Raw genomic sequence first — 9,799 nt, 5'->3', positions numbered from 1 at the left:
TCATATATATTCATTTATAGTATCAATCAGCTCTTTACATTTTTTACGTGCTTTTTCCCCACAGGGTAAAAGAAAATATGCAAAGCTTACCACTAGACCAAATGAAAGACATCATCAAAATTGGAAGTATGGTATATACCTGAATATTTATAGGAAGGCATTTCCAGATCAAATGTATCTGCTTCTAAGTTAACAAAACCATAAGTTTTCTCCAAGCATTGATTAACAAGAAGAGTTAGAAACAGAATGGATTTTGTGTACAGTTTAACTGTAACAGCAAAAAGTTTTAGAGCATTTTTGGGGCAGAATGCCATGCTTAGAAAGTAGGGTGTCCTAATGGACCTATTAACTGGTAATTTATTTTTCAAAGTTATGAACCACTCTGACAGTCCTTCGATTCATCATTTCCCAGCAACGAATAGAGTCAGAGATCCAACAAGCACAGGAGCTTCCTGTGTGGAATATTATAGCATAGTTTTAGAGGCAGATTAACTCTGCTGGTACCTATAGCCTTGACTTTCATAGTAATCATAGGGTATCAAGGAAAGCTAGCCTCTGTTCAGAAAATATGTTTCAATATTTTACTATAATTTCAGTTTGATCTAATTGTCAGGACATAGCAAAGAAAAAAAAAGAAACACTCAAGACTCCAAATATATGAGGTCTGTCCAGAAAAAGTGCAGCCATTTTTAATATAATGAGAATGATTTGCACATCAATATAACCTGGTAGCCAAGGAGAGTGGACTGGAATGCATACACATGAACAATGACTTCAGTATACTACTCAGTGGGGTTGGTAGATGCCATTGACTGAGCATCTGTACTGTGTGGCCATTGAATTCAAGGTGACTGAGTGAGTAGAGCAATGAATGAATCTGCATCAAATTTTGCATTAAGCTTGAACATTCCTGCACAGAAATTATTTGGATGATTCAGAAGGTTTTGTGGGATTACACAATAAGTCCAACACAAATCAAATTGTGGTAAAAATGCTTCAAAGGTGGTTGAGAATCTGTTGAAAGTGATCCACATTCTGGAAGGCCTGCAACAAGCAGAATATCTGAGAATGTTGAAATGTGTATGGGCTGTAATCAACAAAGATCGGAGACTGACAGCGTGAGAACTAGAAGCTGATCTGGGGATTCCAAAAATTACTGTCTGAAATTTTGGTGCAAGATCTTGACATGAAACATGTGGAAAAATTTGTTCTGTGGCTTCTGCTACTGCAGCAGAAGGTACATTGTGCTGTAGGTACTAATGACTTGATTCAAACCACTATCAATAAAACAGATTTCCTTAAGATGATGCCTACTTTGAAAGGGACTGCGGTGTCCTTGTCCTGTGTGCAATGTTTCTTGCATCTTGTATCTTTTTCAATAAATGTCTCTTTTTCATATTACATCCTGGATGCTTTCTGGACAGACCTTGTACTTAATTTATCCTCAGAGGGGAAAAAGCTGAGTAAAATTATAAGGTGTGAGATAAATAGTTCATTGTATTTCTATTATAAATTATTTATATCCATTTTAGATTTTTCACTATTCTATAATTAAAAGACAATACAGTGTTAAAGAAATGTAAAAGAAATTTTGAGAAAAAGTTTGAAATAAATTTGGAACACATAAAAACTGAAATCAAGTCTATTTCACTCCAGGAATTGTATAAAGAGAATGTAATTTATAGACTTCAGATGCATTCAAACATTTCTATTGTTGCCTTGAATTATAGATGCAGAGAAGTAGTAAGAACTGGGCAGTAGGGTACAGGAACTACTATTGGCGGAAGAAATGTATCAGCTATGCATACCCATAATCTCAACATGGATTACTGAATTACTTGGAATTAATAAACAATTTTTCTATTTTTGTCTAAAATTTAAGTGTAATAGAAGCCAGAGTGACTGCATAAATATGTTTTTAAAGACTGCTAACTTAAATAGCTTCTACCTCCAGGTTTTATGTAGATAACTCAGGGAACTTTTCAGTACATTTACCAATCATCATAAATTAACCAGAATATGAGGTACCAGAACAAATTAAAAAGGACAACTCTGATAACTTAATGATTCATTCATGTCTACTTTTAATAATACATCATTATACAAAATGTAAAATTCAACCACTTCATTTCAGATTGTATTTAAACTCTGAAATCTGTAAGTATTACCCTCAGTTTTCATACTGAAATCATTAAGAAAACCTAAAAATTAGTGACAGTAATTTCTTCTCTGTAGTAGAAGAATGATAATAATGTTTAGTAGTCTTAAATTCTTTAAATTCATAAATTTAAAAGTAATAAAACTATGCCTTAGCCACCTGTGTTTGGGTCTTCAAAAATTATTATCAAACTAAAAAAATTGTGTTTATACCTTCCATTGTTGCCCTTTTTGTTATCATATAGGTCATCTCAATGTTTCTCTCCTTCCATAACATATCATTGTGGATTTATTTTCCACATTTATAAAACTCTTCTTGAACCTATTTGTGTTTTGAAATTAGTCATTTATCATTCTAATTACTTTTGTCGACTTACTACCTGCTTCATAAAAGGATCTTAATTTGCTCATAAATTAACCCTTTTCAACTTCAATATTGCCCCTGGATCTTTTACGGAATTTGTTTAAGCCAACCCAAATTCACCAACCTGCATATTTCACAATGTTAAAAAACTGTGATCATAACTCTATATTCAGAAGCTTTCGTTTTGGTAAACATAGCCAAAATATAATATAATTTTTAGACTCTGAGCTTTCTTCAGTCCAGAATAATAAGAAGATTATTAGTATTTAGTCATAGATTATCACTTTGGGGTAGGCAAACTGAGGTACTGAGAAGTGAAGTAGTATTGGAAGCATAAACACCAAATAAGTTTTGCTGCCAAGAATAGGATCTGAGTTTAGATGTTCAATATAAAGTGCAGAGATTCACATACATGGGTCTTTCTGGCTGTATCTGAATCATTGGTATTGAGGTTGCTGGAGAAAATACTGGTTCTATGTGTACAGCACCAAAGATTCTGATTAAACAAGTCTGGGGGGGGTGAAGCCCAGAAATCCTCATTTTTAGTGACCTTCCATATTAATTCTGATCCACATCCAAGATGTGAAATCACCAACATAGTATTATCGTTTGGGGTCAACTAAAATACAGTTAGTTGATGCCAAATGTACAGAGGTACTAGGCTGTTTTACATGACTCAGTCCCAGCTGTATTGTCTCCAGTATCTCCAACTCACAACATGTAGAACCATTCTCTCAGATATCAAAAAATAACTGAATAGTATTGTTGTGCCTTTACCGATCTTTCACATAATAATTTAAAATCTCTAATGTACAGCATGAGTCATACCTAACTTTTTAAAGAGTGAATCTCAAGTTTTATAAAAGATTTATCTTTTGCAATGGACACTACCCTGTAATACATATCCCAGTGGTTTGTTTTCGTGAAACGTCTGTGTCAAGTGAAGTCATGTAAATCACCACATACTGTGCTCAAGTAGAGTTGAATTATAAACCCACTAAGAGTTGGAATTCTGGACATGATTACCTAGCTTTCAATGTAGTTCCATCATTCCATATCCCAGGCTATTGTGTATCTGAGGTATGACAGGAACTTTTAAATACAATCTTAGTGAAGCCCAAAAAAGATTAAGAAAGCTTTGATCCAAGTAATTTAGTTTGAAGTTAAAAATTGTGTAGGGTGTGTGCATTTGTGTTGAGGAAGAGTAGGGTAGAAAAAGAGAGAGAGGAAGACAAACTGAAAATGAAGCACTATAAAATTTTCTTCAATCCAGCATTCTGATTAATGAACAACATAATTTACTGGTGAAATCAAGTTTTACTTAATTCAGTTAGAAAAACATAACTCATGTTTTTAGATTTTTGTTTGCTTGAATAAATTTGTGACTGTCAACACACTCATTTTTAATATCAAAAAATTGTGTTATAGAATTGATCATCTTGTTGGGAAAAGCCTTCCTTGAAAGCCTAAACTAAGAGGGTATGGTCCCCAGAGCAGTGCATTTTGTTGCTATTGTTTCAAAAGAGAAAATTGTTTCTTTAGCCATACAACAGTGCCTAACAGTTGCTTCCTATAAAATTGTTCCAAGCACATATCCACAAGGAAGAGTTCTTTTTCTTTTTTCATGTAATCTTTAATGTATTTTTCTATTATCATTTGTCCCCGTTATATCTGCTCCACCCAGAAACTCCCACACTGTTGTCCATGTCCATGAGTCCTTTTTCCTTTTTGCTTAGTCCTTCCACCCTGTACTCATAGCCTGCTTATATTCCAACTCCATCTACATTTTACTACAAGATTTTGTGTGTTTTTCCTTTCAACAATTTGGCTTTTTAATGCCTGTACAAGCCTATAGTTGTGTTGATGTCAACTGGCCAATCAATCATAGAACTCTTCATTAGGATATCTTCAATCAGAGCAATGTCAAAGTGAGCTACATTTATTTGGCTATTAAATATTAAATGATAACAAATGAAACTCTTATTGTAATGATGATATTAATGTGAATGATGTGCAGTTATAACTTATTCTTTCTGTTGTGTTATTTTTACTACAGAAGATAGTAAACATTGCTTTTACTGACTTTAAGACTGGAACACAGCAGAAAGAAAGAGGGTAAGAGGATTTGTATTTCCATGTTGTAAATCCCTTTATATTGAATTGATGAAAATAAGTCACCAAACACTATATGTTGGCAAAATAAGATTTCAGGAGCATATTTTTTTATATATAGTACAGTCTGTGACCATGTGTCCACACTAAACATAGATGAATGTAGGTGCACTGAGTACTCCAACATCAACACAAATACCACAGAAAACAATTCCTGGTTTCAAACCAGAAAAAAAAATAATTCACAAACATATTTGAAAAAAGTATTATTTTTGAAATTAAAGTTAACATAATATTTTATCATTGAAAAACTTCACCATAACCTTTCATAAGTTTATCTTATATAAAAACTCATTAGTGGTAAGTGGAAAGTTAAATATCATTGATAATAATTACTATTTAGTGTTTTCTCCTATTTTTTCACTTCTTTTCTTACAGTTATTTATTGTATTTTATTTTTTATTTTAATTGTTGTTCAAGTACAGTTTTATGTCTTTTACTCCCATCCCAGCCCACTATCCAGTCCTCCCCACCCCCCTATCATTCCCATCCCCCTTGTTATTGCCCATGTGTCCTTTATACTAGTTCCTGCAACCCCTTTCCCTTTTCCCCTGAAATTTCCTCCCCTCTCCCCTCTAGTCACTGTCAACTTGTTCTCAATTTCAGTGTCTTTGTTTTTATTTTGCTTGTTTGTTGGTTTTGTTGATTAGATTCCTGTTAAAGGTAAGGTCATATGGTATTTGTCTTTCACCGTCTGGCTTATTTCACTCAGCATAATGCTTTCCAGTTCCATCATGCTGTTGCAAAGGGTAGGAGCTCCTTCTTTCTTTCTGCTGAATAGAATTCGACTGTGTAAATGTACCATAGTTTTTTGTTCCATTCGTTTACTGATGGGCATCTAGGTTGCTTCCACCACTTGGGTATTGTAAATTGTGCTTTTATAAACATTGGAGTGCATAGGTTCTTTTGGATTGGTGTTTCAGAGTTCTTAGGATATAATCCTAGCAGTGGAATTGCTAGGTCAAAAAGTAATTCCATTTTTAGTTTTCTGAGGAAATTCCATAGTTTTTTTATTAATTTTATTTAGTTATTTTTCAAGTACAGTTTTTTTGTCTATTTCTCCCATCCCAGCCTCCCCTGCCCCTTGCTACCCACCTCCCTCCCATTTCCAACCCCCTTAGTTCTCGTCCCTGTGTCCTTTCTATTTGTTCCTCCAAATCCCTCCCACTTTTTCCCCTTAACTTCCCTTCCTTCTCCCCTCTCGTCACTATCCCCTTGTTCTCTATTTCAGTGTCTTTGGTTTTTCTTTTTTTCTCTGCTTGCTTGTTTGTTTTGTTGTTTAGCTTCCTGTTAAAGGTGAGATCATATGGTATTTGTCTTTCAGCACCTGGCCTATTTCACTCAGCATAATGCTTTCCAGTTCCATCCATGTTGTTGCAAAAGGTAGTAGCTCCTTCTTTCTCTCTGCTGCATAGAATTCCATTGTGTATATGTACCACAATTTTTTGATCCATTCATTTACTGATGGGCACCTAGGTTGCTTCCAACTCTTGGCTACTGTAAATTGTGCTGCTATGAACATTGTGGTGCATAGGTTCTTTGATATTGATGTTTTAGGATTCTTAGGATATAATCCCAGCAGTGAAATTGCTGGGTCAGTAGGCAGGTTGATTTTTATTTTTCTGAGAAAATTCCATACTGTTTTCCATAATGGTTGTACCAGTCTGCAATCCCACCAACACATACTGTTTTTCATAGTAGTTGCACCAGTCTGCAATCCCAACAACAGTGCACTAGGATTCTCTTTTCTCCACAACTACTCCAATACTTGTTTGTTGCTTTGTTTATGGCCATTCTGACTGGCATGAAATGGTATATCATTGTGGTTTTAATTTACATCTCTCTAATGCCCATCAGTAAATGAATGGATCAAAAAACTGTGGTACATTTACACAATGGAATTCTATGCAGCAGAAAGAAAGGAGTTCCTACCCTTTGAGACATCATGGATGGAACTAGAGAGCATTATGCTAAGTGAGATAAGCCAGGCACTTAAAGACAAATATCAGAGCAGTGATGATCTCACCATTAACAAGAACCTAATCAACAAAACAAACAAGCAAGCAAAGTATAGCCAGAAACTGTGAAATTGAGAACAGGCTGATAGTAATAAGAGAGAAGAGAGGAGGGGATAATGGGGGATAAAGTGGGATAAAAGGGTGAAGAGTTTACAGGAACAATTATAAAGGACATATGGACAATAATAAGAGGGGATGGAAATGAGGGAGGGAGGTGGGGAGGGCTGGAGCGGTGGGGAGTGGTTGGGGGGAAAGGCAGAAAACTGTACTTGAACAATTTAAAAAGGAAAAAAAAGATTTGATGGATTTTCACATGAGGCAAAATTGAAGAGAAAGTGTTTAAAGATGAAACTATTAATTAACCAACAAAACTTTTTGTTTTTCTGATGTTTCTCAGTAACATTCCCTTTCTTTTACATGCACTAATAAGGTCAAAATAACCCTTTACTTACCTTATATTCTCTTTTTTTCCAGGGTCCCAGTTTCTGGATATGATTTCACTATAAGATGGAATAGAAGAAGATTAGTAAGACCATGGAGAATATTTTATTTATCAAAATGCATTTGGTTAAGAGCCAAATTTATAACCACAACTACAAAAATGTTAGCATTCTAAAAAGACAAATATATTCCCAAACATCTTCTGGTATTTCACACTATGATAGTACAAGTCATATCTTGGTACTAGTTGGCTTTAGAACTTGTCAAATCCTGTTCTCATTGCATTTTGATGAGAAAAAAAGTGTTTCAGCACTCAGAGCTTGCTCTGAGACTCCTCCCACTTGCTAAGACTTGTATGAATCACATCTCCACCCCTCAAGAGAAAATGCTTCATCATCACTTGACTTTGGTACTGGTAAATTTCAGTACTTGTCACAAGTACCGATGTACCACTGTGTTTCTTTAGTTCCGAAAATAATTTTATGAAATGAATATATGCGAAAATTCAGTAAGAACATCACAAACATATTTAGTCAGTAATGAATCAAATTTAATTTTGTTTCAAATATGAGAAATAAAAATTTGTAATTTAGTAATGGCAAATATCTTCTTAAAAAGTGTTTTTTCTGATCACATGTACTCAAATGCAAAATACATTTTAATTCTAAAATATTCATTAAATTGAACTGAACTATATTATAGACCAGTAATCTGAATCAGAAGTAACAAAATTCAATTCAATCTAAATAAAACTATTTCTATTAAGACATAATAAAAATAAAAATATATTTGTTCAGTGTCTTTAGAAGGACCTAAAACTGGACTTACATAGTGTACAATAAATAACAATGTTGTTAATCATACCGCAGAGTTGGTTGAGTGAAAACATTACTGCTAGTGCAAAAGGTGCCAGACAGTATCACATGCACCGCTGATGGAGGCACTGGAATTTTGCTCTTAAGAGCACTCACTGTCTGTTGGCGTCCAGAGACTAGGCATAGCTGCAATCACTGCTTTCACACCTGCCAAATTGAATTCTAGCATGTCTCTCTGGGAGGGTCATTTGATTGGAAAAGTTTAAGTTGTGTGCCAAATTCCTAGCTAGACTGGTACTGGGAAAACAAGTACTGTACCCGGACTCTGCAGTTTCCATCAGTAGGAAGTTAGCTTTGTCTGCTTATAGTGGAGGATTCCCTAAACATAGGAAGGTAAGTTTAGATCCTAAGTAACCAAAACAATGTTGAATGATTACCACAGTTTACTCCTTCAGCTATCTAACATGAGCATGTAGTATTCTTTCCATATCCTATTTTGTTTTACATTGCATAGTTCTTACTTTAAGCTAGGCATTTTTCTAAGCATCTTTTATGTATTTACAAATATATGTGTCAGCCTTCTGCAAAGGCCATGCTAATCTTCTGTGCATTGTTTCAATTTTAGTATTTGTTTTGCCGAAGTTAGCACTATCTGCTCCCTAGTTTACCAGTGAGAAAATTGACGGAAAAAAGATGAAATGATTTTCTCAAGGTCCAAAACCCCTGCATTATACCACATTCTTATGTGGTATAATGCAGTTGTTCCTTATACAACCAAACTGCACTATCTGTACAAAAGTTATGCAATGGAGTAAAGTGTTTATGTCTCCCCAGAATTCATAAGTTGAAATTATAACCCTTAAAATGATGCTGTTAGGAGGTGAGACCTTTAGGAAATTATTAGGACATGAGGGCAGAATCCTCATACAAGGGGATCAAGAGAGCTTCCTGGCCCTTTCTGCCATGTGAGGACACAGTGAGTAAACATTCTTCTCTAAGAAAGCTGGCTCTCAACAGACACCAAATTTTCCAGTATCTTAGACTTCTAGCCTACAGTACTATAAGAAATAAATTTTTGCAGTTTATAAGCAACCCAGTTTAATGATAATTTGTTATAACAGCCCAAATTAATTAAGATTAGATAGCAACCAAAACTTCTTATTGCTTACTTTATCCAGCTCTAAAGGCATAATGCAAGGGTGTCAAACTCATTTTCACCAGGGGCCACATCAGTCTTGTGGTTGCCTTCAGATGGCCAAAATGATTTTAGGGCTATATAAATGTAACTACTCCTTAATTGTTAAGGAGTTGCAGTTACATTCAGCCCTTTGAAGGCAACCAGGAGGTTGATGTGGCTCTCAGTGAAAATGAGTTTGACACCCCTGGTAATGCATCTGTAATGACCTTTGTTCATCTTTTTGTGTTACAATACTGTCTCAATATTCTAACTGGTAAATTTAGTAACCAAGACACCTCATATTTGTAATGATTACTAACACACCTGAAAATACTTGGGGATATAGAAATAAATTAGTTAAAATATGCAAATCCATATAGCACAGTGAGGAAAATGATATGAAATGATGCTATGATATGGTTTTCTACATCTAATCACAAGGACACAGTAACGATTAAACATTCCCTTCTTTTTTTACAATTCTATTTATTTATTTATTTATTTATTTATTTATTTATTTATTTATCTATATTTTATTGATTATGCCACTACAGTTGTTCTTTTCCCCCCTTCATTTTCCTCCACCTGCACCCCCACCCCTACAATCCTCCCCCTTTAGTTTATGACCATGTGTCTCAAGTTCTTTAGATTCTAT

General features: G+C 34.6%; 1 non-coding gene across 1 annotated transcript; it reads right to left on the bottom strand.

The window, feature by feature from the left end:
- Positions 1 to 8,508: 8,508 nt before the first annotated feature.
- Positions 8,509 to 8,614, bottom strand: LOC128626228 (U6 spliceosomal RNA). Its single transcript, XR_008390140.1, has one exon. It is a non-coding gene; the product is annotated as a U6 spliceosomal RNA (small nuclear RNA).
- Positions 8,615 to 9,799: the final 1,185 nt, after the last annotated feature.

This window comes from Artibeus jamaicensis, unplaced genomic scaffold (genome assembly GCF_021234435.1).
Source record: "Artibeus jamaicensis isolate MK-2021 breed Jamaican fruit bat unplaced genomic scaffold, CSHL_Jam_final scaffold_461, whole genome shotgun sequence".
NCBI lineage: Eukaryota > Metazoa > Chordata > Mammalia > Chiroptera > Phyllostomidae > Artibeus > Artibeus jamaicensis.
This window is presented reverse-complemented; position numbering and strand designations above follow the sequence as displayed.